The sequence below is a fragment of the Apodemus sylvaticus genome, chromosome 15 (genome assembly GCF_947179515.1).
Source record: "Apodemus sylvaticus chromosome 15, mApoSyl1.1, whole genome shotgun sequence".
NCBI classification, from domain to species: Eukaryota; Metazoa; Chordata; class Mammalia; order Rodentia; family Muridae; genus Apodemus; species Apodemus sylvaticus.
Window position 1 is genome coordinate 62,813,556 of NC_067486.1, and position 24,686 is coordinate 62,838,241.

General features: G+C 40.8%; 1 protein-coding gene across 2 annotated transcripts in view; it reads left to right on the plus strand.

Moving 5' to 3' along the window:
* Positions 1-24,686, plus strand: part of Eaf2 (ELL associated factor 2) — a 1,192,577-nt gene that overhangs the window by 218,157 nt on the left and 949,734 nt on the right. The gene's annotated exons all lie outside the window — the stretch shown is intronic.

Sequence of the window (24,686 nt, forward strand, 5' to 3'; positions counted from 1 at the left end):
TTGAAAGATTGCTGCTTTCTCTTGCTATTAAATTATTTTCTGTAGCCTCTGTGTACAACCAAAAGGTTAATCCTTGATTTTTTTTTTCTATCAGGACCCTTAAAAAAGCGAAAAGAACAGCTAGGTATGATTGATTTATTGGTATATTTTTTAGAAGTTAAGTAGAATATTTTGTATAGGATTAGGGTCCCATGAGACTTCCCTCTTTCGTTTGAGGGTTATCTGTGTTCAGGGCTTGTTTAAGCAGCCATGTTGTTGAGACTTTGTGGGTGGGGCTTCTCGGTTGTGTCTATGAAATACAATCTCACAGCAGCCACCCTCTTCCTCTCACTCTTAGGCTCTTTTTGCCTTTCTTCAGAGATGTACCTGAGCCCCTGGGCTAAGAGTTGTGTATAGATGATTCAGCTGCTGGGCTCTGCAGGATTCCTTGTTTCTGCATTTTGGTTGGTTGTAGTTTTCTGTACTAGTCCCCATCTCTGTTGCAAAAAGAAGTGTGTGAAAATAGACTTCCCTCGGGAAGATTCCCTAATTGGTTATCTAATTGGTAGTAAAAATATTCTTATACAAGTAAATTGTTTTACAGACCTAAAATAAAACATTTATTTTTCCTCTTGGAAAACTAAGGTTTGAATAGTTGAACTAGATACTATAGACTACGATCATGAAACTTTAAAATGTCCACAGCTTACAGCATACTTTTTTTTTTGACACAAATTAAACTTTCCTCATCCTTTCCAAAGTATGAGAAACAGGCAAAAGAAGCATTTCATAGATGAGGAAACCAAGACTGAGAAAGTTAAGAGATGTTTACAGAGGTGCATGACATTTTAGCTATGAGAAATGACTTAAAATTACATTTCAGACTATAAGTTCTGTGATTTACTTAAAATATCATAGCAGTCACCTCTTTTTCTTCCCCTTCCCAGGACCTGCTTTCCCTTCTTTGCCCAGTGTTTCTTAGGTGGACTGTTCAGAGAAAATGCTTAGGCAGACATATTGAATTAAGAATTCTGGCCCTGTAAGCCTCCACTCTCCCACCCAAGTGAAAAAACCCTGGCAAGGCCATCTGTTTAGTCAAGCATTTGCCTGATGGCTGTGGGAGGATCGGCAACGGCAGCATCATGGATTCAGGGCCCAGAGAGTAAATATTGAAGCATGTGTTTGTTTCTGTACATGTGCCATAGGACACAGTGCTGGGCACATCCCTAAGATGGAAACCCTAATCATCGTCACCGTGATCCCGCAGCCCGGGGACTGCTGTCGTATCTGAGCCTCACTTGAAGGAGAGCGATGACCATTTTTTCTATATTCTTTGTTTACATTCCAAATGATTTCCCCTTTCCAGGTTTCCCCCTCCCCATAAGTCTCATAAGCCCTCTTCCCTCCACCCATTCCCCAATCACCCCCCTCCCGTTTCTCTGTCCTGGTACTCCCCTACATTGCTGCATCAAGCCTTTCCAGGACCAGGGCCCTCTCCTTCCTTCTTGGGAATCATTTGATATGTTAATTGTGTCTTGAGTATTCAGAGCTTCTGGGCTAATTAATATCCACTAATCAGTGTTTGCATTCCATGTGTATTCTTTTGTGATTGGGTTACCTCACTTAGGATGATATTTTCCAGTTCCAACCATTTGCCTAAAAATTTCATGAATTCATTGTTTTTAATTGCTGAGTAGTATTCCATTGTGTAAATATACCACATTTTCTGTATCCATTGCTCCATTGAGGGACATCTGGGTTCTTTCCAGCTTCTGTCTATTATAAATAAGGCTGCTATGAACATAGTGGAGCATGTGTCCTTATTGCATGCCGGGGAATCCTCTGGGTATACCTACTCAGTTCTTTATAGAGTTAGAAAGAGAAATTCTCAAATTCATCTGGAATAACAAAAAACCCAGGATAGCTAAAACTATTCTCAACAGTAAAAGATCTTATGGGGGAATCAATATCCCGGACCTCAAGCAGTACTACAGAGCAATAGTGTTCAAAACCTTCATGGTAATGGTACAGTGACAGGCAGGTAGATCAATAGAATAGAACTGAAGACCCAGAAATGAATCCACACACCTATGGTCACTTGATCTTCGACAAAGGAGCTAAAACCATCCAGTGGAAAAAAGATAGCCTTTTCAACAAATGGTGCTGGTCCAACTGGAGATCAGCATGCAGATGAATGCAAATCGATTCATTCTTATCTCCTTGTACTAAGCTCAACTCCAAGTGGATCAAGGACCTCCACATAAAACCAGACACACTGAAACTAATCGAAAAGAAACTGGGGAAGACCCTTGAGGACATGGGCACAGGGGAAAAGTTCCTGAACAGAACACCAATACCTTATGCTCTAAGATCAAGAATTGACAAATGGGACCTCATAAAATTACAAAGTTTCTGTAAGGCAAAGGACATTGTCAAAAGGACAAATCGGCAACCAACAAATGGGAAAAGATCTTCGCCAACCCTATATCCGACAGAGGGCTAATATTCAACATATACAAAGAACTCAAAAAGGTAGACTCCAGAGAGCCAAATAACCCTATTAAAACATGGGGTAAGAACTAAACAAAGAATTTTCACCTAAAGAATTTCAAATGGCTGAGAAGCACCTTAAGAAATGTTCAACATCATTAATCATTAGGGAAATGCAAATCAAAACAACCCTGAGATTTCACCTCACACCAGTCAGAATGGCCAAGGTCAAAAACTCAGGAGACAGCAGATGTTGGTGAGGATGTGGAGAAAGAGGAACACTCCTCCACTGCTGCAAGCTGGTACAACTACTCTGGAAATCAGTCTGGCGGTTCCTCAGAAAACTGGGCATGGCACTTCTGGAGGACCCTGTTATACCTCTCCTGGGCATATACCCAGAGGATTCCCGGCGACGACCATTTTGATGACTCATCTTCCCTCCCATTTGTGCAGTGCCTCTACCCAGATGAAGCCCTGATGGTCCCCCCCATCATCATTCCCGCCCCCGAGCCTAACTCCTCACATTCTTACTCTCCGAGCCATCCTTCTTCCTCTGAAGGAGTCCACTCTGGGTCTCCATGGTTTTGTACAAGGGATTTATTTCAAGGACATGCTTGCATTTCTGTCTCTTTTCCCCTTTCGATGTGGTGGGCCACCTTGCTCTGTATATCAGTAGAAGCAAGTGATGGTTATCAAGGTTTTGTGTAGTAGGTTATGCATCAGAATTCATGGGGGATTATACAAAACAAATAGGAACCTGGATCATAAAATTTACTTTGGAAGAAAAAGAATGCATTTACCTAAGGAGAGAAATAGTTTAACTGGATGTCCCAAATTAGGACGATCTCAAGAATAAAGGAGTTAGGTGTGTCTCTCAGGAAGAAGAGACAGTGTCAAGTAGCAGTTTAGATGCCATGTGCCGAATCATCCTCATCTCCAAATTCCTTCAAATAAGAACACAATCCAGAATTTAAATGTGTCTGTCACGCTATCTTTGCTTCAGAATGAACTTGACCACTGCCCTCAGATCAGCTTGACAAATTGCCTAATTTCCCAAGTTCAGCATGTTAAAACACACTGGAAAAACGGAGTGAGTTTCAAAGAAAATGATGCATGGAGATTTTTAGAGAAGTGTTGGAGGCAGTTTTTCAATTGAAGATAGAGGTTTGTTTGAAGCCAGTAACAAGCATGGGTCCAGAGTTTCTACGGATGCTAAAGAAAAACAATATTGGGCAGTAGAGGAAAGAATAAGGTGTGGGCATACCTGGGAGGGGAACCGTTACCTCCCTCATCATGCAAGCTTCCCGACATTACACCCATTTTCTGATCCAGCCCCATCCTTCCCCTACAGATCCCATTATCTTGAAATTCTCCCTGATCTGCTTTCCAAGTGCTATTCTTATCCAAGAATAGAAGAAGAGATTTTTTTTATAATTTTTTTTCTTTTCAAATTTTAACTAAGTTCCATGTTATCAGCCACACAGAGGTATCTGTGTCCTCCTGTCTAGTCCTGAGCCTTTTTTGGGAGTTCTACAACAATTTTATCAGTCAACTTCTCAGAAATAGTCTACTCAATAACAATTTTTGTTTCTTCCTCCTTTAATATATGACAACTATTATTTACTGAGTTTCTTATCCTCTCTGACCTAATGAGTTAAAAAAAAAACTCATATTACCTTCATTTTAGTGGAAGGCATGGTTTTTGTTGTTGTTTTTTTTTGGTTTTTTTTTTGGTTTTTTTTTTTGTTTTGTTTTGTTTTGTTTTTTTTTTGTTTTTGTTTTTTTTTTTTTTTTTTTTTTTTTTTGAGACAGGGTTTCTCTGTGTAGTCCTGGCTGTCCCTGTCCTGGAACTCACTCTGTAGACCAGGCTGGCCTTGAACTCAGAAATCTGCCTGCCTCTGCCTCCTAAGTGCTGGGATCACCACCCGCAGATTAAATTCTCATGAAGCAAATGGTGAGATAATTGGGGGTTCAAGATCAGAGAACAATAGCTGTGAAAGAAAGTGGAGCAACATCAGGACTGAATCAGGAGGAAAAGTCAAACCACGATGCACACCTAGATGGTAACGAGCCTAGCGTGGGACTCTGGAGCACACAGCATTCAGAGCTGTCCTTCCACAGGAAGTGGCCGGGCCTGTGTATGCCTCAGCTTCACTGGGGTTTGGGCTGCTCTTCGGAGAGAATGGCTATGGGGAAGACTAGTCCCTGTGGCTAGACACCTAGTGTGAAAGAACTGACAACTGAAAGTTATGTATCAGATAACTACCCTCTTCACAGCTGGGAAGCAAGTTTTTTGAGGGGTTATCTAAGTAGCCCAGTCTGCCACAGACTGGAAGCTTGTCACAGATAAATCTCACTTTTATTAAGATGTAACATACATACTGTGTAATTCACCCAAGAATATAATTCCATGATGTTTAGTATGTTTGCAGTTTTCAAATCCATCCACTGTCAACTTCAGAATATCTTCATTGCACCTCAAAGGAGCCTTGCAACCTTTAGCTATAACCATTCAACAATCCAATGTAAAGATTTTTTTTCCTAAATGTTTTATGGTTTTACTGCTTGTATTAGATCATTGAAATATTTGGAGTTAATTTTTATATGAGGTATAAGTATAAATGACTATTTCAATAGTCATTTGAGATTGTCTCAATCAAAACAAATTATCTATTAATATTTATATGCATTATGTATGCAATATTATATTAGGCATAATAAAACATTTTTCTTTGTGGCTATTTTATTTTAATTCTTTTTTCATGGAGACATTTACATATTTTTGAATTTATTTTTATAGGATATATTTATTTTTATTTTTATGTATGATTTTTCTACCTGCTTTTATGTGTGTATACAGCATGCACATTTAGTGTCCCTAGAGGCCAGAAGAAGGCATTGGGCCCTCTGGAATTATAGATGTCATTTGGATGCTAGTAACTGAATTCAAGTCTTCTTCAGGCATATCAAGTTTTCTTAACCAATGAGCTATCTCGCCAAAATCTATCTATTTCTTTTTAGTACTCAGAGTCTTGAGCAAGACAATGGACATATTCAGCATGTTTATACTGTACCACAGAAGAATTATATTTGCTGTATTGTACAGCTCCTTTTGAGTAGGTTTAAGTGCCCATGAATTTAAGGAGGAAAAAAATGCATCATATACCTAATATTTTCCAGGCACTAAATTAGACATCAGAGATACAAAGAAACATAAAATATGCTCTCTTCTGCCAGCTAGCTATAGTGTGGTATAAAAACTGACATTATAAGAAAATTCAAGTTGCAAACAGAACTATCGCCATAACTCACTCCAAATCACTTTGTCCCTGATAGAGAAGAGATTTTCCTGAGATCAAAATCTGTCTCTTGATGGTCTATTTTGCAAACCTGTAATTTTAACGAAGGAAATGACTTTTTAGAAAGTAACTACAGGGATACCCAGTGCACTCTATGTCTTTTTCTATGTTCTTAGGAAGTCATTTGATCAGTCTGCTGTTGAGGTTGGCGAGAAGTGACTTTATTCTTATTTTCCCATAGTTCCTGGTGATATAGAGCCCATACCTCTCACTCTGGCACTTCTGTGCAGGTTATCCAGTCCCTGTTAAGGATCTTTTATTATCTTCAGTGATTACTAAATGTTTACCAATAACAAATCTGTGAACTTGATTTTCTTTGTACATTTAATATTAGACGGGGAAAACATTTATCTGTACATGGGAAATTTTTTTTTACAATGATCTTGATTCTTTCTTAGTAAATATAATTGCTTAAAAGCAGACCAAGCAGGACAGGAAGATACAGTATCAAATCAAGAGCTTTAGTGTAGGCCAGGAGGTGGTGGTGGGTGGCGCACCTTTAATCCCAGACCTACTGGGGGAAAAGGCAGGTGAATATTTGAGTTCAAGACCAGCCTGGTCTACAGAGTGAGTTCCAGGACAGCCAGAGCTACACAGAGAAACTTGGTGGGTGGGGGAAGAGCTACAGCTGGGCCAGTGGATGGCTCTGCAGGTAAAGGTACTTGCTGCTAAGCAGAGTGATTGGAGTTTGATTCCTGGGGCAGTCATTGTGGATTGAAAACTGATTCCCATAAGCTGTCCTCTGACCTCCACATGAACACTGTTATAGACCCATACATATGCACAGATATAAGTATACCCAACAAATAGGTGGTTTAAAAAATCCTATAGTTAAGAAGTTATGCTATACAGGTTGAGAAAATAATAGTTTTCAGAAGATAATGAAAATGCTCAATATAATTTAGGAGCATGGAAAAATAGAAGTATAAAACCTTTTTGCCATTATCTAACTCTTAAAAGAACAGAATTTCTGTTCTTTTGTGTATCTTCTCTTTAGATAATTGATTAGAATTATTATTTAGATTATATTATCTAATTTTATCTAAATATCTATTTATATATTAGATATATTATCAAAATATAATTTAGATAATTATATATATTTATATTATCTAAATACAATTTAGATAATCACTAGATTCAAAGTGAGCAAAGCGTATCTGAGTTTAGAATGTTCTTATCTGAAGGATTTTTTTTTCTGAATATATCGTGAAATTCACAGTTTTTCCATTTTTTTTTCCCTCTCACATTCCATTTTCTCTCCCTGGCTATGTTTGATTATATCCTGCTATCCTGCTTTCCAGGAAGTGGTTTAATGATACTTCATGGAACAATTTCTTTTGTCTACTATAAGGCTCCAATTTATTTATTTGTTTATTTATTTTTAGTTACTCTGTAAAAAGCCCTGGCTGCCCTGAACTCACTCTGTAGTCCAGCTGGTCTCAAATTCAGAATTCATTGCCTCTGCCTCCTGTGTACTAGAATGAAAGGCATGCAGCATGGCACAAGCTTAAGACTCCCAAGTTTTAATTAAAATTCTGGATTCTTTGACAGTTTCATACATGTTGTAATGGTTTGCATGTGCTTAGCCCAGGGAGTGGCATTATTATATGGTGTGGCCCTATTGGAATGGGTGTGTCACTGTGGGTGTGGACTTTAAGATCTCAATCTAACTGCCTGAAAGTCAGTCTTCTCCTAGCAGCCTTCAGATGAATTTGTAGACTCTCAGCTCCTCCTGCACCATGGCTGCATAGATGCTGCCATGTTCCTGCCTTGATGATAATGGACTGAACGAACCTCTGAACCTGTAGGTTCTCTTACATGGCTGATGCTTTCTCTAGGCACAAGTTGTTGGCCAGGTTTACAGAACTTGGCATGAGTTTCCTTCTGTAGAGCAAACCTTCAATTCAATCAGAAGACAGTTGGTTATCACCATAACACTCAAGCCATTATTGCACCAATGGGCATATCTCACCAGGCTCTTTGTTATTGTGGATCACAGAGATAATGGATGGATTAGACTGTTGGAGACTGTTTCTCCCTTACCAGCCTGTTTAGCACTTGTGGCACTATGAAAGGTAGCTATCAGAGAGGGCACATCCAGGCAAGAATCTGCTTGGTTTCTGGATATCCTGTAACCAAAGTATGTTGTGTCTTCAGCAGTAGGGTCTTATCTTGTGGATAGCCAAGAACAACAGCAATAAGGCTCCCCCCATGGTTATTTGTTTACCTGCTTGAACTGTTTTGAGGCACGGTCTCACTTCATCACCCAGGCTTGCCTTGAGCTTTCCATCCTTCTGTCTCTCTGGCTAAAGACTGTGATCATAGACATGCACAGCTTTCACAGTTAACTATGATTTCTCATCTGAGGGGCATGATCCAGCCCCAAATCTGAAAAAAGAAACCAAATATTACCCTTTTAAGGTCATATTACCAATCCTCACAATTCTAGATAATTTTAAGGCATGACATTCCTGGGCAATGTGATTAATCTTTTTTTAGAGTTTGAGGATTTTATAGAATGGATGGATGAGTCTTTCTGATTAGCTATCATAAATGCTGCAGATGATGTCCACAGCAAAAGTTTCTATGATTGTATCAATTTACTGTAGACCAAAGTATCCTTTGTTCTTTTAGAAATATTAAATCTATAAATCTATTTTAATTAGATATTAACTTATTAATATCAAATATATGATACATCTATATAATTTTTTGAAATTAATGATACATTTTCCTTTTCTTACCCTTCATTTCTTTCCAAAAATAGAGTGTCAGTAGTTGCATTCCTGTTCTCAGGGATTTTAATAAAAAAGAGAATCTTGGAAGTAGGAGATGCTTTAAAAACAAAACCAAAGGACAACAACCCTTAATTTACAATATTTCCAACTCATGACTAGAAGGGGGATATTTTAAGATTTCCCCTGGATTTTTGGTTCATCTTTCTCACTGTAATTTCCCCATTTTTACCCAGCCACAATGAGAGGGACATTGCATGTGAAATCCTCACGAGGTTGAGCTGTTGTTGGTAGGAAGAAGAACAGTTAGAGCAAGTGACTATGGAGTGAGGCAGGAGTCTGGTAAGGATGGGCTGTGGGGCTACAGATGCTCCCTCAGCAGGAGAGCAGAGGCCTGTATGCTCACAAGAGGAGCACACACGGTCTACTTCCATCCTTGCAGGGTCCCTGTTTCCGCTGGGTTATCTGCTGTCAGTGCTTCTCAGCCCAGAAGGAACTGGCACAATGTTTACTACCTGAGGGGATCAGAAATAGAGACCAAAGCCCACATGGTGCCTTTGAACAAGCAAGCTTAGAAAGCCACAGAAGGTGGACAGATTGGTCCAGCGAAGGGAGGTAGGAATGGCCCCTGAAGCCTGGACCCAAGGGAATGCTGTTTATATGTGACCAGAAGGAAGGAAGAGTAAGATTTCTGGCAGACAGACATCTTCCTGCCCTGGTGGGAACTTATTAAGTGTGCTGCCTGTGATTTTATACCATTTAGAGGCCTGTTTGGGAAAAGTAGGTATATGGAAACGGTTGTTCCTATGTTGGAAATTGCCAGTTGGCAAGTTCCTTCCCTTGGCATGGGAAGTGCCTCATTTTTCACATAAAATGCAGTGGCACCAGAACACAAAGCTCTTTGGAATTCCCCCAAGTGCACTTTTTGGGACATGCCAGGTTGACGGCAGTCACTTGGAATCACAGAATGTTGGAGTCAAAAAGCTAGAAAATGTCTTGCTGTCAAAGTTCTGGACAGTAATCAAAGTCCCTGGCAACAGCCTGGGATGCTTGGGGATCTATAGGAATTCACTGGCCAACAACTCCAAAAGAGGTAACCCATTATGGGCACTGGGATTTTTATTTGTCAGCCCCTGGGGTCTAGAAGGGCTTTATTAGCCCGTTAGAGGTTAGCTCTGTTTGAACTCTTTTTATATGTGTGCGTGTTGTATTGTAGGACATCTACAGTAGTAGGCTTTCATATTCCACCTTCATATTCCCTCCATTTAGCAGTTGACGCTGCATTATTTCCCTTGACTCACTCATAGGACTGTATTCTATCTTCCTCCCGTGGAATCTTCAACACATGGCCCCTTACTGAGATACTGACCTTTCTGAGTGTTATAAATGGAGCCCACACCTGAAGTTAAAGATAATGCCCTATTGTTGAAGATACCACATACTTAGGTTATGGAACATAGAGGAATCAAGCTTGGTGTTTACCTGTAAGCCTTGTGCCTACTAGCTACCTTTCATAGGGCTGGAAAGTTCTATGTGCACTAATGGAAGAGAAAATTACATCATTCTTATCCAGATCCAGCTGTGAACCTTGTGAGTTGCAGTAATGATCAGCTTGGCAAGATATGCCCATGGGGTAATGGTGGCATAAATGGTACAGGAATAGCTGAGTGCTTTCTGACTTGAATTAATGCCTGCTCCACAGCTCCATAGCTGTCACTGTTATCAGGGCCAAGAACTAGTACCTAGAAAGGCCCTAGGGGAGATTCTTCTACTATTACTTTGCTAAATGGGCACAGTATTAGACAGACTTCTGGGGACTTATCATCATACCCATAGTATGATATAATTAGCACATCTTTCAATCTATATAAAAAAAATTTTTAGAGTTGGTAGTGACTCACACAGAGACCAACAAGTTAAAGTGCAGAGAATAGGAGACTGGAATTATAATTCCAAATGGGACATCTATGCTCTCCTTCCTCCTGAGGTTCCAGGATCATTGCAGATGAAAAGGCAGAGAGATCGTAAGAGCCAGAGGCTCTGGGCGACTTTAAGGAAACAGTGTTTTCTGGACACAGCAGGGATGTTGTGCATATGAAGTCACAGCAGTTGTGACAGCACACACAAGGTGGACACAAGTTCAAGTCAGACAGAATCCCAGCATGGAGGGATGAGGCAGACAGGAAGTCCCACCCCTAATGAAGGAAGCTATTGACAATTGAAAGCTGTTGGGTAATGGGGAGTTCTTTGAATGTGTGCCACTTGGTAGGTCAACTCCTCTCCAATAGAAAGCCATACAACCAAGAGTATACCGACAGAACAAATGCAGTGATGAGTTTAAAAAGAAAAGAATACACGGTTGAGTGGGTAGGGAAGGAGGGAAGGGTGTAAGAGGAGTTAGGGGAGGACATAAATCTGGTCAAAATGCAGGGTGCAAAATCCTCAAAGTTACTGCTAAAAAACCCCGAAAAAACAAAACCAAAAAGGGCCTTAGAGGTCATCAGGCAGCTGTGCCTGCCAACAGACTGAGTGATTCATGGTTTTCACCAAGTTTGGCATCTGCCTGGGAATTTACATGATGTCACGTCAGCGCTGACAAATGAGCAGCTTGGCTAGAGCCAACACTTGTGTGGGCTGCTTCATCCACAGGCCTTAGCTGGTTAATTTGAGGAGAAATCAGTTCTCCCTGAGTCAGTGGGCTGCGGTGCCGGCACTCTCCCCTGCTCTGAGCCTCTTCTCTCCTTCGCTGCCGCTAGGACTTCAGAGTCACCAGATTCCCCCCTTCTATGTTCTGCTGCCGACCAGAGGGCAAGCTGACCAGCTCACCCTTTTCAACCCTGTCCAGTCGTGATACCCACAGCCTCCTCCGATCAGGGAAAAGGCAGAACTGAGAGCAAGTCTTGTGTCTTGGGTGAGGGGTATGCGGTGTGCGGTGTGCGGTGTGTGGTGTGCGGTGTGTGGTGTGTGGTGTGCGGTGTGCGGTGTGCGGTGTGTGTCTATCTTCTCTTAACCTGAAAGCCTTCTCTCCCAGTGTTCAGATGCTCTCAGCTCCCTTCTTCCTTTCCCAAAACAGCTCACAGAGAATCAGGGCTGGAGAGTGGGCCAGTCGTAAATAAGGAACTACAGACTTGGCTCTAATTAAGTTTGGTGAATGGAGAGATGGCTCAGCGATTAAGAGCACTGACTGGTCTTCTGAAGGTCCTGAGTTTAAATCCCAGCAACCACATGGTGGCTCACAACCATCTGTAATGAGATCTGACTCCCTCTTCTGGAGTGTCTGAAGACAGCTACAGTGTACTTACATATAATAATAAATAAATCTTAAAAAAAAGTTTGGTGAAGGCTACATCTTAAGCAAAAGGGACCCTCCTTTTGTTATAGTTCCATGGCTGTGAAGAGACACTGTGACCAGGGCAACTCTTATAAAGGCAAGCATTTAGTTTGGGGTTGGCTTGCAGTTTTAGAGGTTCAGTCCATTATCATGGTAGGAAACACGACAGTGTGCAGGCAGACCTGATACTGGAGGAGAGTTCTACATCTCGGTCCGCAGGCAGCAGGAGGAGACTCTCATTCCACATTAGGCATAGCCTGAGCATAGGAGACTTCGCAACCCGCCCCCACAGTGACCCTTTCCTCTAACAAGGCCACACCTTCTCCAATAAGTCCACACCTCCTAATAGTGCCACTCCCTATGGCGAAGCACGAGTCTATGTGGACCATTCCTATTCAAACCACCACAGATCCCTTAGCTGTAGAAATAATGATCTAGAGGGGCAGCTTGCATACCTTTCCCTTAGACACACTTGACTGAAACTTGTTTCCTACCCTGAGGCCATGAGCCAGAGAGGAAGGAACACCTCTCAGTGTTCATCAGGGAGATGAATATTGAGAGAAATCAGGGACACCCCACAACAGAGATAAGCCAGAACAGGAAGAGATTCAATTCTCAATGAGGGTCAATAGAACTATTAAGTAGCCCTGAGCCTAATCTGGAGAAGTCTGGGAGTCATAGTTAAATTCTACATTGTTGGGGGAAAAGAAATAAGCCCTGAACCAGTGGTTTTCAACACAGGCTTCATACCAGAATCATCTGGGAGCTTGAAAAAAATATCTCCTTAGGCCCTATTCTTAGAAATTCTGCTTTAATTGGTCTGGGATGTATTGGTATCATTGAAGTCAGCCTGGGAAAATCTAATCTAATAGTCAAGACTGAGAGCTACTTTGAAATGAAATGATAAGATGTAACAGTGAACCTTTCTAGCATGTAAGTTTGTTTTCCGGCTCTCTGGAGGGAGATGGCATATAAGTGCCTTGGGATAATTTTAGGGCTCTTCTTAAGATAGAATTTACTTCAGAATTTGAGAGTGCTTTCTTTCAGATAGGCAGGTGGGTACAGGAGGCCTCCCCCCGCCCCACCTGAGTCTGAACGTCACCAGTTGCTCTCTGGAGAAGAGGCCATATAATTAGATGCTTTGTGTACGTACTGACAGTTCAGAAGAAAAGGGCACTCAACTCAAGGTGTAGATCCTCACAGAGAGAAGAGAGCATGGGACTCAGGGTTCCCTGGAGCCCTGGCAGGTGTCTTCCTGTGAGATCCCTTTGTTTCTGCAGCTTTGTGACTGAAGCTCCAATAACAGCCCTCTGCCTCAACGCAGACCACCCCAAATAAAATTAATCTATCTCGCGGCGTTCGTCCAGCACTGCATTCATCTTCCTATTTCCTGTTCCTGTCACACTGCATTACGGTTATTTGTTTCTCTGTCTTGTCTTTTTTTCCTTGCTAGACCGTGGATTTCTGAGAATCTGACTTTGCTTTTCATCTTTATGTAATAAATGTCAGGAGTGCCTGACATGTGATAGGTGCTGAACAAATATTTATAGAACTGATCAGAAATCCTTGGCTGGGTTTCTAGGTAACCCAAAATGCTATTTCATTTACCATTGCAATTGAAATATGTGTGTAGGTAATATATGGTAGGGAGGGATGACCTGACATCATCTTTTTCTTCACGATAGTTTAGAGTTTATTTACATATAGACTAAATAAGAACATACAATATATAATGTTGAAATTCTCTGGGTATGATAGGTCACATCTTATAATCCCAACAGGCAAAAGTCTGAGACAGGAGGATTGTGGTTGAGACAACTTTGGTCCATATAAGGAGATCTTATTAAGAGAGAGGGGGGTGGACATATGCTACCAGCCATCCAAAGACTTAGAGGGCAACGTACATGTATGGAAGAATGGAGGTGAATCTTGGAAGACCAGGGAACTAAAACTAAAGTATCTCTATAGAAAACTTTTGACCTTTAAGGTACTGTGGATCACAGAAGTCACTAAAATAGGAAATGTAAACATCAGGTTTTTCATATGGGAACAGATCAATTTGGTGGCGTTTGGATGGATTAGTCGTAGCTTGTTAAAATGAGAAAAACAAGATTGGAAGAGATGAGAAAATTGTGTTTTCTATCCCTAGTTCCAAATAATAGACATCAATTGTTATAGGCTAAATTGTAACTCTATAAAAATTTGTGTGCTGAAGTCTTAAATCCTCATCCCTCAGAATGCAAACACCTTTGAAGAAATGAATAACTACATTAAATTAAAGAAAGAGTGTGCCCTGACACAATAGGACTAATTTGCTTCTAAAAAAGAGAATGTTAAAACAGACACACAGAAGGAAGACTAGCCCAGGGGTTCTCAACCTCCCTAATGCTGCAACCATTTCATACAGTTAGTTCCTCATGCTATGGTGATTCTCCCGGACCATAAAATTATTTTTGTGTTACTTCATAACTGTAATTTTGCTACTGTTATGAATCGTAATGTAAATATCTGTGTTTTGCCATAGTCTTAGGTGAACCCTGTGAAAATGTCATTCAACCCTAAAGGGCTTGTGACCCATAGACCCCTGATGTAGGAGCTGCAGAGGAAATTGATGAAGCAAAGAGAAAGGGCACGAGAAATTAACCCTTCTGTATGTTTCATTTGAGACTTCCAGCTTCTATATCTCTTTCTCTATCTCTACCTCTACCTCTACCTCTACCTCTATCTATCTATCTATCTATCTATCTATCTATCTATCTATCTATCTATCTATCTATCTATCTAACGATTTTTGTTGTTTAATTCCTCCTGCCTTTATGGAACTTTTGTTATGACAACCTTAGCTCACTAGCACAGACACGGTCAGCCATTAAGTCATATGTTTTTCTTGTGTGTTATTTCTCATGACCTAAATCTCTGGGTCTTGGCACATTTTAAGGGTCAAATTACATACATTTTAATGCGTAGTATTTGACTAAACTTTTAAGTAAAAATGCAGCTGAAAAGATGACTCAGCGATTAAGAACACTGACTGCTCTTGCACCCACATGCAGGTCGCAACCATCCACAAACCCAGTTCCAGGAAAGCTTATCCCCTGGTCTGGCCTCTGAGGGCAACAGGCACACACGGTACACAGACATATATGCAGGGTAAAAAAAACCCACTCAATAATTAAATTATTAAAATAATTAAAAATATATAGGGTTTTGACAAACAATAAGAGGCAAAACAAACAAACAAAAAACCCCAAACAAGCAAAACAAAACAAAACAAAACAAAAAAGCCTTGACTAGGCTGGAGAGATATCTTAGCAGGTAAAAACAAGGACCACAGCAGCTTGACGAACTAGGTTGGATTCCTCAGATTCATGTAAAAAACTAGACTCTTCTGTAATCCCAGAACTTGTATGTGGAGATGAGAGGCAGAGACAAGAGAATTAGTTGATGTTGCCGTCCATTTGAGGTTGAAGTCTACCATTGTCGGGATAGCCTTCTGGGCTCACTGCAAAATGGCTGACTTCCTTTACCAGCAGGGCTTCTTCTTCTCTGATTTTTGTCTGGAGAGTTCAAAACCCCAACACTTATACCCGTGGAATGTCAGGTAGCCTTGGTAAAGATTACAGTTTCAGCTTCCTTTCTCCTGATAGGAACCTGTTCAGCTAGCCCTTGGGATTCCTGAAATGCCTCTCCATGCTAATGAGGCATCTCAGTACCTTAACTTTCAGCAGGTGACCTTTGCCCACCCTGGATATTATTACTGTAGGTACTCACAGGGGTTCTGAACCCCCACCCCCAACCTCCATCAATCATCTCTGCTCCATTTGCCCTCATGGACCAATATTGGCTGATGATCCCTTGGGTGGGGGGAGGAAGGGTCAGAAGCTCCTAGGTCGGCAAACCTGGAGTACTGTGCACAGCAGCAGAAAATAAAAGGAGCGCCTCCTTTAAGATGGTAGAAGATGACAACTGACTCTTCATAGATGCCTTCTGACTGCCACATGTGCATACAAATGTATAATGTTAAATAAACATAATGGTAGTTTTCCATCCATTTCAGATTTTCCTAACGTATATTACAAACAGATATTTGTAATTTTCCCCTTCATCTACATTGAACACCAGACCACACACATGCATGAGTATACAATCTGTTGGAACAATCTTCAATATATCTGTTAACTTTTTGGTAGCAAGTAACTGGCTCCCATATTGCTTGGGTACAGTAACCACAGAGGTGGTCATGTGACTTAAAGAGAACCTACGTATAGTAGAGACTGTCTAACCAATTAGTACCCCCCCCCCCACGTCCCTCTTTCTGTCTCTGTCTCTCTTTCCCTCCCATCCTCTCTACTCCATCTCTCTCCAGTAAAGAAACTTAGAAATTGAGACTATGGGTGGATGAATGATGTTTATAGTGGAGACTAACAATGACCTTTGATTTGTTTGATTCTTGAGACCTCTTGATCCGCAGGAGTTTGGTGTCTTATTACAGCTTTCACAGTCATTCTTACTTATGCCATTTTAAGACCCTCCCCCACAGCTTTGTCCTAATCCAAAGAATCAAAGGAATCCCAAGGTGGAAATGAAGCTTTAAAACTTAGATCACGAATAACCACACTGATAACCCTTTAAATACATGTAATTCGGTACAGCCTCCATTCTTTTCCTTCAGAACAGAGGACAAAGTCTGTACCACAAAGAGAGGTCTGAGTAGAAAAAGAAAAACAATCAGGAACGTAGCTGCCTCAATGATTCATGTGAAATTTACTTTGAATTTTCTGAAAATAACATTTTCATTTAAGTATGACTGAGTGCACATATCTGAACACATCCACATTCCACGTATACAGATGTTTAAAAAGTGGTGAAAGCCTTACTTAGAAAAAGAAAGAAAGGAGAAGACATGGGGGCTTGAGAGATGGTTCAGCGGTTAAGAACACTGGCTGCTCTGGTCCTGAGTTCTATTCCGAGCAACCCCAGGGTGGCTCACAACCATCTGTAATGGGTCCGGTGCCCTCTTCTGGTGTGTCTGAAGACAGCTACAGGGTACTCACATATATAAATAACTTTTTAAAAAAGAAGAAGAGAACATGGGACCTAGGTACCATATTCCGTGATACACACAGGAGCCAAGCAGTTTAAAATGTACCCACACGATAATAAAATATGCACACAAAGAATGAACATGGTCTAATTTTAAAAGAGAGACTTTAAATAAATTTCTTTATTTTCCATTGTCTTCAGCTATTTTAAGTATTCTCAATAACAACCCCCCCCCCCCAAGAAACTACTCTAAACTCATGGATTTCTAAATAAAGGAAATCTTAGAAGCTCTCTGAATTGTAATCAAATCTCTATGTGTGAGCATTTAAATCATTCTTAATTCTCTGAACATTCTTGGCAATGTGGCTTGGAAGTGTGACCTCTTTTCCTTTTCACTCATTCTCAGTGTCTCTTTGAGCATCATTGCTTTCTGTGGACACACCCATGGATTCAGGCTAATGGTCCAGCTTCTTCTAAAAGGGATGCCCAGTGTCTGGAGCCCTACATGTTCTGGAACTAGATTTCTAGGTAGGGTTCCGCGTTTACTACAGCTTGTGAAAATGGGCTGTTGATATGAGGATACATACCTATCTATAATCCCATGGCAGAGGGATGGCCAGTCTGAGGACTGTATAATGGGACCCCATTGCAAAAATTAAAATATGTAAAAACAGGTTTATAAGTTGAGGCACCCTCAGGTTATAGAGGAGAGGCCCACTTGTGTACCTTACCTCACGGACGAGGTCTGGCCACCCCACAGGTGGCTTCTGACTAGCCTTCATTAGGACAAAAGCCAAGCACCTGTGACAGAGAAAATAATTGGAAATCAAAGGTTAAATGACCAGTAAGTGGCAAAAAACAAAAACAAAAACAAACCAAAAACCATTCCAGTGAGTTTGAGGAAGCAAAGCAGTAAGGTGAGGTACTGGGTATATAATCAAGATAAGATGGCCTTGTGTTCAAATATTGTTACTAAAGAAGACTTCCTAAGGCCAATTGCAGCTCACTATTCTTCCACAGAACTTCCTGACCTTTCTAATTCCTAATTTTCCCATCTGAAATAACAGTATCCCTCATACTTTTGCTTTGAGAATTAAACATGCTAATGTATGTAAAGTGGTTTGTATTCTACCTCGTGTGTGACAAAGGCTTTATATTGATTCAAGTGTTGCCAGTCTAGAAGAGAGGCATGCAGTGCAGGTGGGCACAGGACCAGGGTAGGAGCCTGCAGGGGCCCACTGGGGTTGGTATAGCCTGACAGTAGCTCACTCTACCTTGCTCTCTACCTGTGTCTGGCATAAAGGAAGCCTGTGCTTCTCTGGCTGTGTAGCTGCATCAACACGTGACAAAATAAGAAATCCGGAGAGCTACGAAAGCAAAGAACAGCCGCGCCTTTCTCTTCTGTTTTGCTTAATTTTGCTCCTTGTGAAGACCTTTCTTTGCTACTGAGATTAAAAGCAATATTGTCTCCCATACCCCCATACCATCAACCTTTCCCAATTCCCTTCTTCCGGTGAACCAGGAGATCTAAGCAGAAGCTCTTGAGGCAGAATATCTGACAGGCTGGCTCCCGTGTGCTGGCGCCTCTCCATCCCTGCCCATCCCTGTCTCAGTTTTGGCTTCCCTCCTCTGACTTCTCTGCATAGCAGCAGAGGGTGTGCACACCACTGCCCAATGGCTGACAGACCTGCAGGCAGCCTCTGTGAAGGAAGCCAGGCTGTGCTTCAGAGCATATTTGGAGGACATTTCTTCTGGAGGCCAGTGACAGACAGCATTAGGGTCTGCATTTTGTTATCAGTAGGCTCTCTGTGGCCTCTTTTCTGATTAGCAATAAGTTTGGTTTTCTTCTTAGGCTTTTAAACCACTATCTTATTTTTATTTCCTTTTAATCCTTCTTTCTTCTCATCTATCTCCTTGTTTATTTTTTGTCAGTAATTCCATATTTTAATATGTTAGGGTCTAAAATCCTTTCTAATATTCAACGTATATATGAAAACCATGAGGGGAAGGTTCCACTTAATAACTGATGAGTCTCATCAAATTTAGCCCATAAATTCAAGGCCTGTGCGTGGGGAAAGAAATAGCCTTAATAAACCCACATATGATTTACAAGTGATGTGATCACACACACAGGGTCCTATCTGTTGCTCTTCCCCTTGCAGTATGGTAACTCCAGGTTCAGACCCTGCAGAGCCCCATGAGCACTCTGGCTGACTGAATCTTCTATCATAAGATTTTTGTTTAGTAAAGGATTTTACTGCTAAATAAAATCTGGAAAATCATGACACTGGATGAATCAGAAGCATAGAGAAAAACTAGAGAAAATATCACACTCTTAGAATGTAAATTACTCAAGGAAAACTGTAGCAATGTCTTATTAAGAACAAAAATGAGAGCTGGAGATATGATGGTTCAGAGCATACAAACACATTATATTTTTATGAGACTCTTGTTGACTGTAACTGAGGAATTCATAACATAAGGATTAAACCAGAATCTGACAAAGGTGCTCCAGAAATTCTGTGGCCAGAATGCATAAGTATAGAGAGAGGAATCGTGCTGGCTCTGAACTTCCCGATTCAGCAGGAGAAACTCTTTTTGGGGTTTGTGCTGCATGTTCTTTGTTGGCCCATTTTTTTTTTTGGTTGTTTTTGTTGTTGTTGTTGTTTTGTTTTTTGTTTTTTTTTTGGTTTTTGGTTTTCTTTTTCCTTGCCTTGCTCCATGTTGCGTAGGAGAATGTCTTCTGATAAATCATATCAGCTGGGTTTCCTTGTCCTCCAGTATTTCACTATGCCCAGCCAACCAGAGAAGCATCCAGATAGAAATGGAAGGCAGAAGGGGAAGAAGTAGAATATAAACTCCCCCGACTCCTTCCTTTTGAGACTATGGTTTAACAATGGTTGGTTACATCTATTGTAGTCCACAGTTCTTATCTGGTAGCCCTCTACTACAGCTGCGGCTCCTTCTAGGTTCTGGTGACCATTCTTCCCCCACTGCCAACCCCCTTTGGCTTCTTCATGTTCAGAGGAAGCAGCAGACTTTTCTGTCTTAAAGAATTTCCATCTTCCTTTGTTGGTTTCCCTCTCCACAAGGAGAGCTTTGGGAACAGTGCCCCTGCATTGAAAAGTATGATAGTCACCCTTTGAAGCTCTCTGCCTGTCGTTGACACCGTGACACGGGATGGGTCAGGAGCACTGGGAGAAGCAAGAGAACAAATAGTATGCTCTTTATGAATATAAAATACTCAAGAAAAGCTTTAGCAATGCCTTACTAAAAACAAAAACCAGAGTTGCAGAGATGGTTCAGTGGTCAAGAGCACATAGAGCATATACTATTTTTGCAGAGGATCAAGGCTTGGTTCCCAGTACCTATATGAGAGTATTCACAGTTGTCTCCAATGAACCCCAGCTCCAAGGGGTCCAGTGCCCTCTTCTGGCCTCTGTGGGTACCTGCACTCACATGTGCCTGTACTCATGTGTACATAACCATACCCACATGCAGACTCTTGCAATACACACCATAGGAAATAAGATAAATTTTTTATAACTACGATCACATTGAATTAACTTTTACCAGTCATTTAAAAATTTCTACTAGAAGATACACTTTATCTAGTCTAGATTTAGTATCTAAGATGGCACACATCCTCCTAAGTTTTAGCCATTTGTTTCCTCCACAGATTGAATGCTTGACTGCACAGAAACAGGTAAACGCTAGCAATACATTTCTCAGTCAGTGTTCTGTTTATGCCTCCTTTCCCTCTGTAGGAAAGCCTCTTGATTCATATTCAAATGTCTTCTAAGCAACCAACCAGAAGTGCCTTAAACTGTTTTTATCCTCAAGGGTGAGCCTGGGAATTGACTTGATATACTATATAGCAGTTAAATGTGAAGATTTGGAATCAGGTCCAATGCAAAGGATCTGTGATGGAGGATATATGATATTGAATGGAATCTTGGAAAAGGAAAAATAGAGCTTTCTGAATTGATGGGGAGACAGCTTTTATAGGACACTTGCCAGCCTAAATGGTGGAGGCTTCGGACCTACTGTGGATAGCTATTATATATTTTCTGTAGAACCATGGACAAAGGTTGTTGTAACATGAGATACTATTGGATCTCACCTATGGGACAGCTCTCTTTCTAGTAGTTTAATGGTATACTTATTTTTGAGAGTCCAGACACCTTGCCCCACACCCAAAACCATCAGCAGTACTTGGGGAAATGGTTAGAAATGCAATTTCTTGGTTGGTCGTTATCACAGAGAGTTCAAGGTACTCTTTATTTGTGTAAGTTCTTCAGTGGCTATGATACATACTAAAAATTGAGAACAGATCACTAGAACACTGGAGAGTCTAATCTAGGCCTCACGGGAAAACCTGTAGTAATTTTTTATTGACATCTTCCATAAATATGAAAGAGAGAGATGATAGCAGTTCATTATGGATTTGGGAATCTCTCTCCTAGAAAGTGTGGACAAGTACACTGAAACATTGAAAACATCTGGTCAGGGAAAATCCCAAGAGTTAGATGGAATAGCGTCTAGGCATTGACAGAGAACCCAGTGGCTCCTCATGTAGAGGGTGGGGGGGGCAGTAATTTGGAAAATATGAGCTTTACACTTAGAAAATGGGTATGCAATAAATACAAGGCTTATTGCAACACGCAAACGATAATTCTCAGCTATCCAGCACTCTCTCCTCTCGTCCCATCGGCTTGTCAGTTGAGTCTATAGATCTTTCTGTACAGAATCTGTGTGAGGAGTGAGGAAGTGAAACAAGAAGGACCCAGAAAGAAGGATTGTTGTGCAGGAGTGAAGAGAGGCAGGAGGATAATAGGTGCTGAATGAAATAGAGGCTATGAAGAGGCCAGACTGGTTTAAGGGGAGATTTATTTTGAGGTTTGAGAGTCATTTGGACTGAAACTTAAGAAGGTAAAAGGCATCTAGAGAGATGGAAAGAGAAAAGCCTGGGAACTTTTGCTATGCATTGGGGAAAAAAATCCACACTTGCCCCAGTTGAGGGACTTCTACAAGGATTATATTAATTTTCAGAGTTTTAAAAGTCACGAGTTATCATTTCAGTTGTTAAACAGATGCTTCTTTCCATAGTTTCACAGCGAAATGGAGCTCCATTTTTCACATATATTTATTTACTTGTTTGTATTTCATGTTCTCAGTGATCTGAGTTTTAGCTGACAGGGCCAATGACACTAATAGCTTGTGTCTGTCTAAAATATTTAATTATACAACTTTTAAATCCATTTTTTTCCTTTAGAACATGATGGTGAGCGGATAGGGCTAGCTGCTATTGTCTCGTCTTGCAGACAAGGATAGAATCTTAGTGAAGTTTTATTCCACGACTAGTAAATGCTAAATTTTGAATCAATCTTTAATCTCCTAACACCAAATTCAGCATTCTCTTTATCAACTTAGTTGATGATAATGGATACGGTAAAGGACCCAATCTCCTATTGTTAAATGTAATTTGTTTTAAACTCTAAACCTTTATGGTGTTCTGAAAACTGTGGATCTCAGAATTAGGGTTTCATTTGAAAGGTGATACTTTTAAAGAAACCAATTTCATCATGTGCAGTCAATTTTCTGTTAGTACTAACTGACTATCACAGCTTGTGTAGCTTTATAAAGTAATTAACTTTATTTTGGATCACAGTACTGGAGGTCTATAGTTGAGGAGTCATATCTGCTGATGGTCTTGGGGTGACACTGAAAGTATAGACAGGGAGCATGTAAGTGAGCATAGCCTCTGGCCTCTCTCCTTTGTATAAAGGCCTCAGGATTGAGTCATGGGGGTTCTAGCCCAAATCACTTCATCTAATTCTATTCACTTCCCAAAGGCCCAATCCTATTGCTATAGACAGGTTAAGTTTCTACACCCTAAATGCCAAAGACACGAAACCTCGGGGGCCATACCTCACTCTATGTCCAAACCATAGCATCTAGGTAGGAAAAACTGTTTTTCTCATACTAGATTTTGGATCAATGACAGAATGAGAGTAAACCTTACTAATATACCAGAGTCCAGCTTCAGAGGATTTAAGAAACTTTTGGTGAGGATTATGAGAGGTCAGAGAGGCAATGTGTACATCTTCAGACAGCAGGCAGATACAGAGAGAATATGACAGAGGGCAAACTTTTTTTTATTAGATATTTGCTTTATTTACATATCAAGGTTATCCCCTTTCCTTGTTACCCCTCCAAAAAATCCCCTATCTCATCCCTCCTCCTCCTACTCACCAACCCCTCCTCCTACTTTCCTGACTGGCATTCCCCTACGATGGGGCATCGAGCCTTCACAAGACCAATGACCTCTCTCCTCTCATTGATAACTGAAATGACCAGCTTCTGCTACATATGTAACTGGAACCATGGGTCCCTCCATGTGTACTCTTTGGTTGGTGGTTTAGTTCCTGGGAGTTTTGGGGTACTGGTTGGTACATATTATTGTTCCTCCTGCAGGACTACAAACCTTGTCAGCTCCTTTGGTCCTTTCTCTTGCTGCTCCACTGGGGACCCTGTACTCAGTCTACTGGCTGGCTGTGAGCCATGGGTATTTTGATCCACCTTCCAAGAAGGATCAAAGTATCCACATTTTGGTCTTCCTTCTTGAGCTTCATGTGGTCTGTGAGTTGTATCTTGGGTATTCTGAGCTTTTGGACTAATATCCACTTTTCAGAGAGTGCATACCATGTATGTTCTTTTGTGATTGGGTTACCTCACTCAGGATATTTTCTAGCTCCTTCTATTTGATTAAGAATTTCATGAATTCATTGTTTTTAATAGCTGAGTAGTACTCCATTGTGTAAATGTACCACATTTTTCTGTATCCATTCCTCTGGGTTCTTTCCAGTTTCTGCCTATTATAAATAAGGCTGCTATGAACATAGTGGAGCATGTGTCCTTATTACATGTTGGAGCATCTTCTGGGTATATGCCCAGGAGTGATATAGCTGGGTCCTCAGGTAGTGCTATGTCCAATTTTCTGAGGAACTGCCAAACTGATTTCCAGAGTTGTTTTACTAGCTTGCAATCCCACCAGCAATGGAGGAGTGTTCCTCTTTCTCCACATTCTCACCAGCATCTGCTGTCCCCTGAATTTTTGATCTTGGCCATTCTGCCTGGTGTTAGGTGGAATCTCAGGGTTGCTTTGATTTGCACTTTCCTGATGGTTAAGGCTGTTGAACATTTCTTTGGGTGTTTCTCAGACATTCAATATTTCTAAGTTGAGAATTCTTTGTTTAGCTCTCTACCCCATTTTTAACAGGGTTATTTGGTTCTCTGGAGTCTAACTTCTTGAGTTCTTTGTATATATTAGATATTTGCAGACAGAGGACAAACTTATCACATGACTCACAAACCCGGGCTTTGTGAGGTATTGTTTTTACCTTCGTGTACTCTATCTAGTTCCTTTTTTATTTTTCCACAGCTATCTTGATGAAGAGACATCCTGTCTAGGACACACCAAAAGAAACATAAGAAAAGAGTTTCTTCCTCCCTGTGTTGGAACTTTTCTGTAGCTCTTACAGGATCCTGAAAGGTATTGTTAATGGAAAAGTGACTGGGAGGGAGGAACGCTGTGGTAGCATGGGCAGCTGGCTGTTATTATCCAGAGTTCCTCCTTCACTGGATGAACTGTGAGGAGTTTGTGATATCTTATTTCTTTTTCCTCTTTTTATTTCCTCTCAGAGAGAAAGGCAATAGGTATGACATAAAGATTGCTATACACTT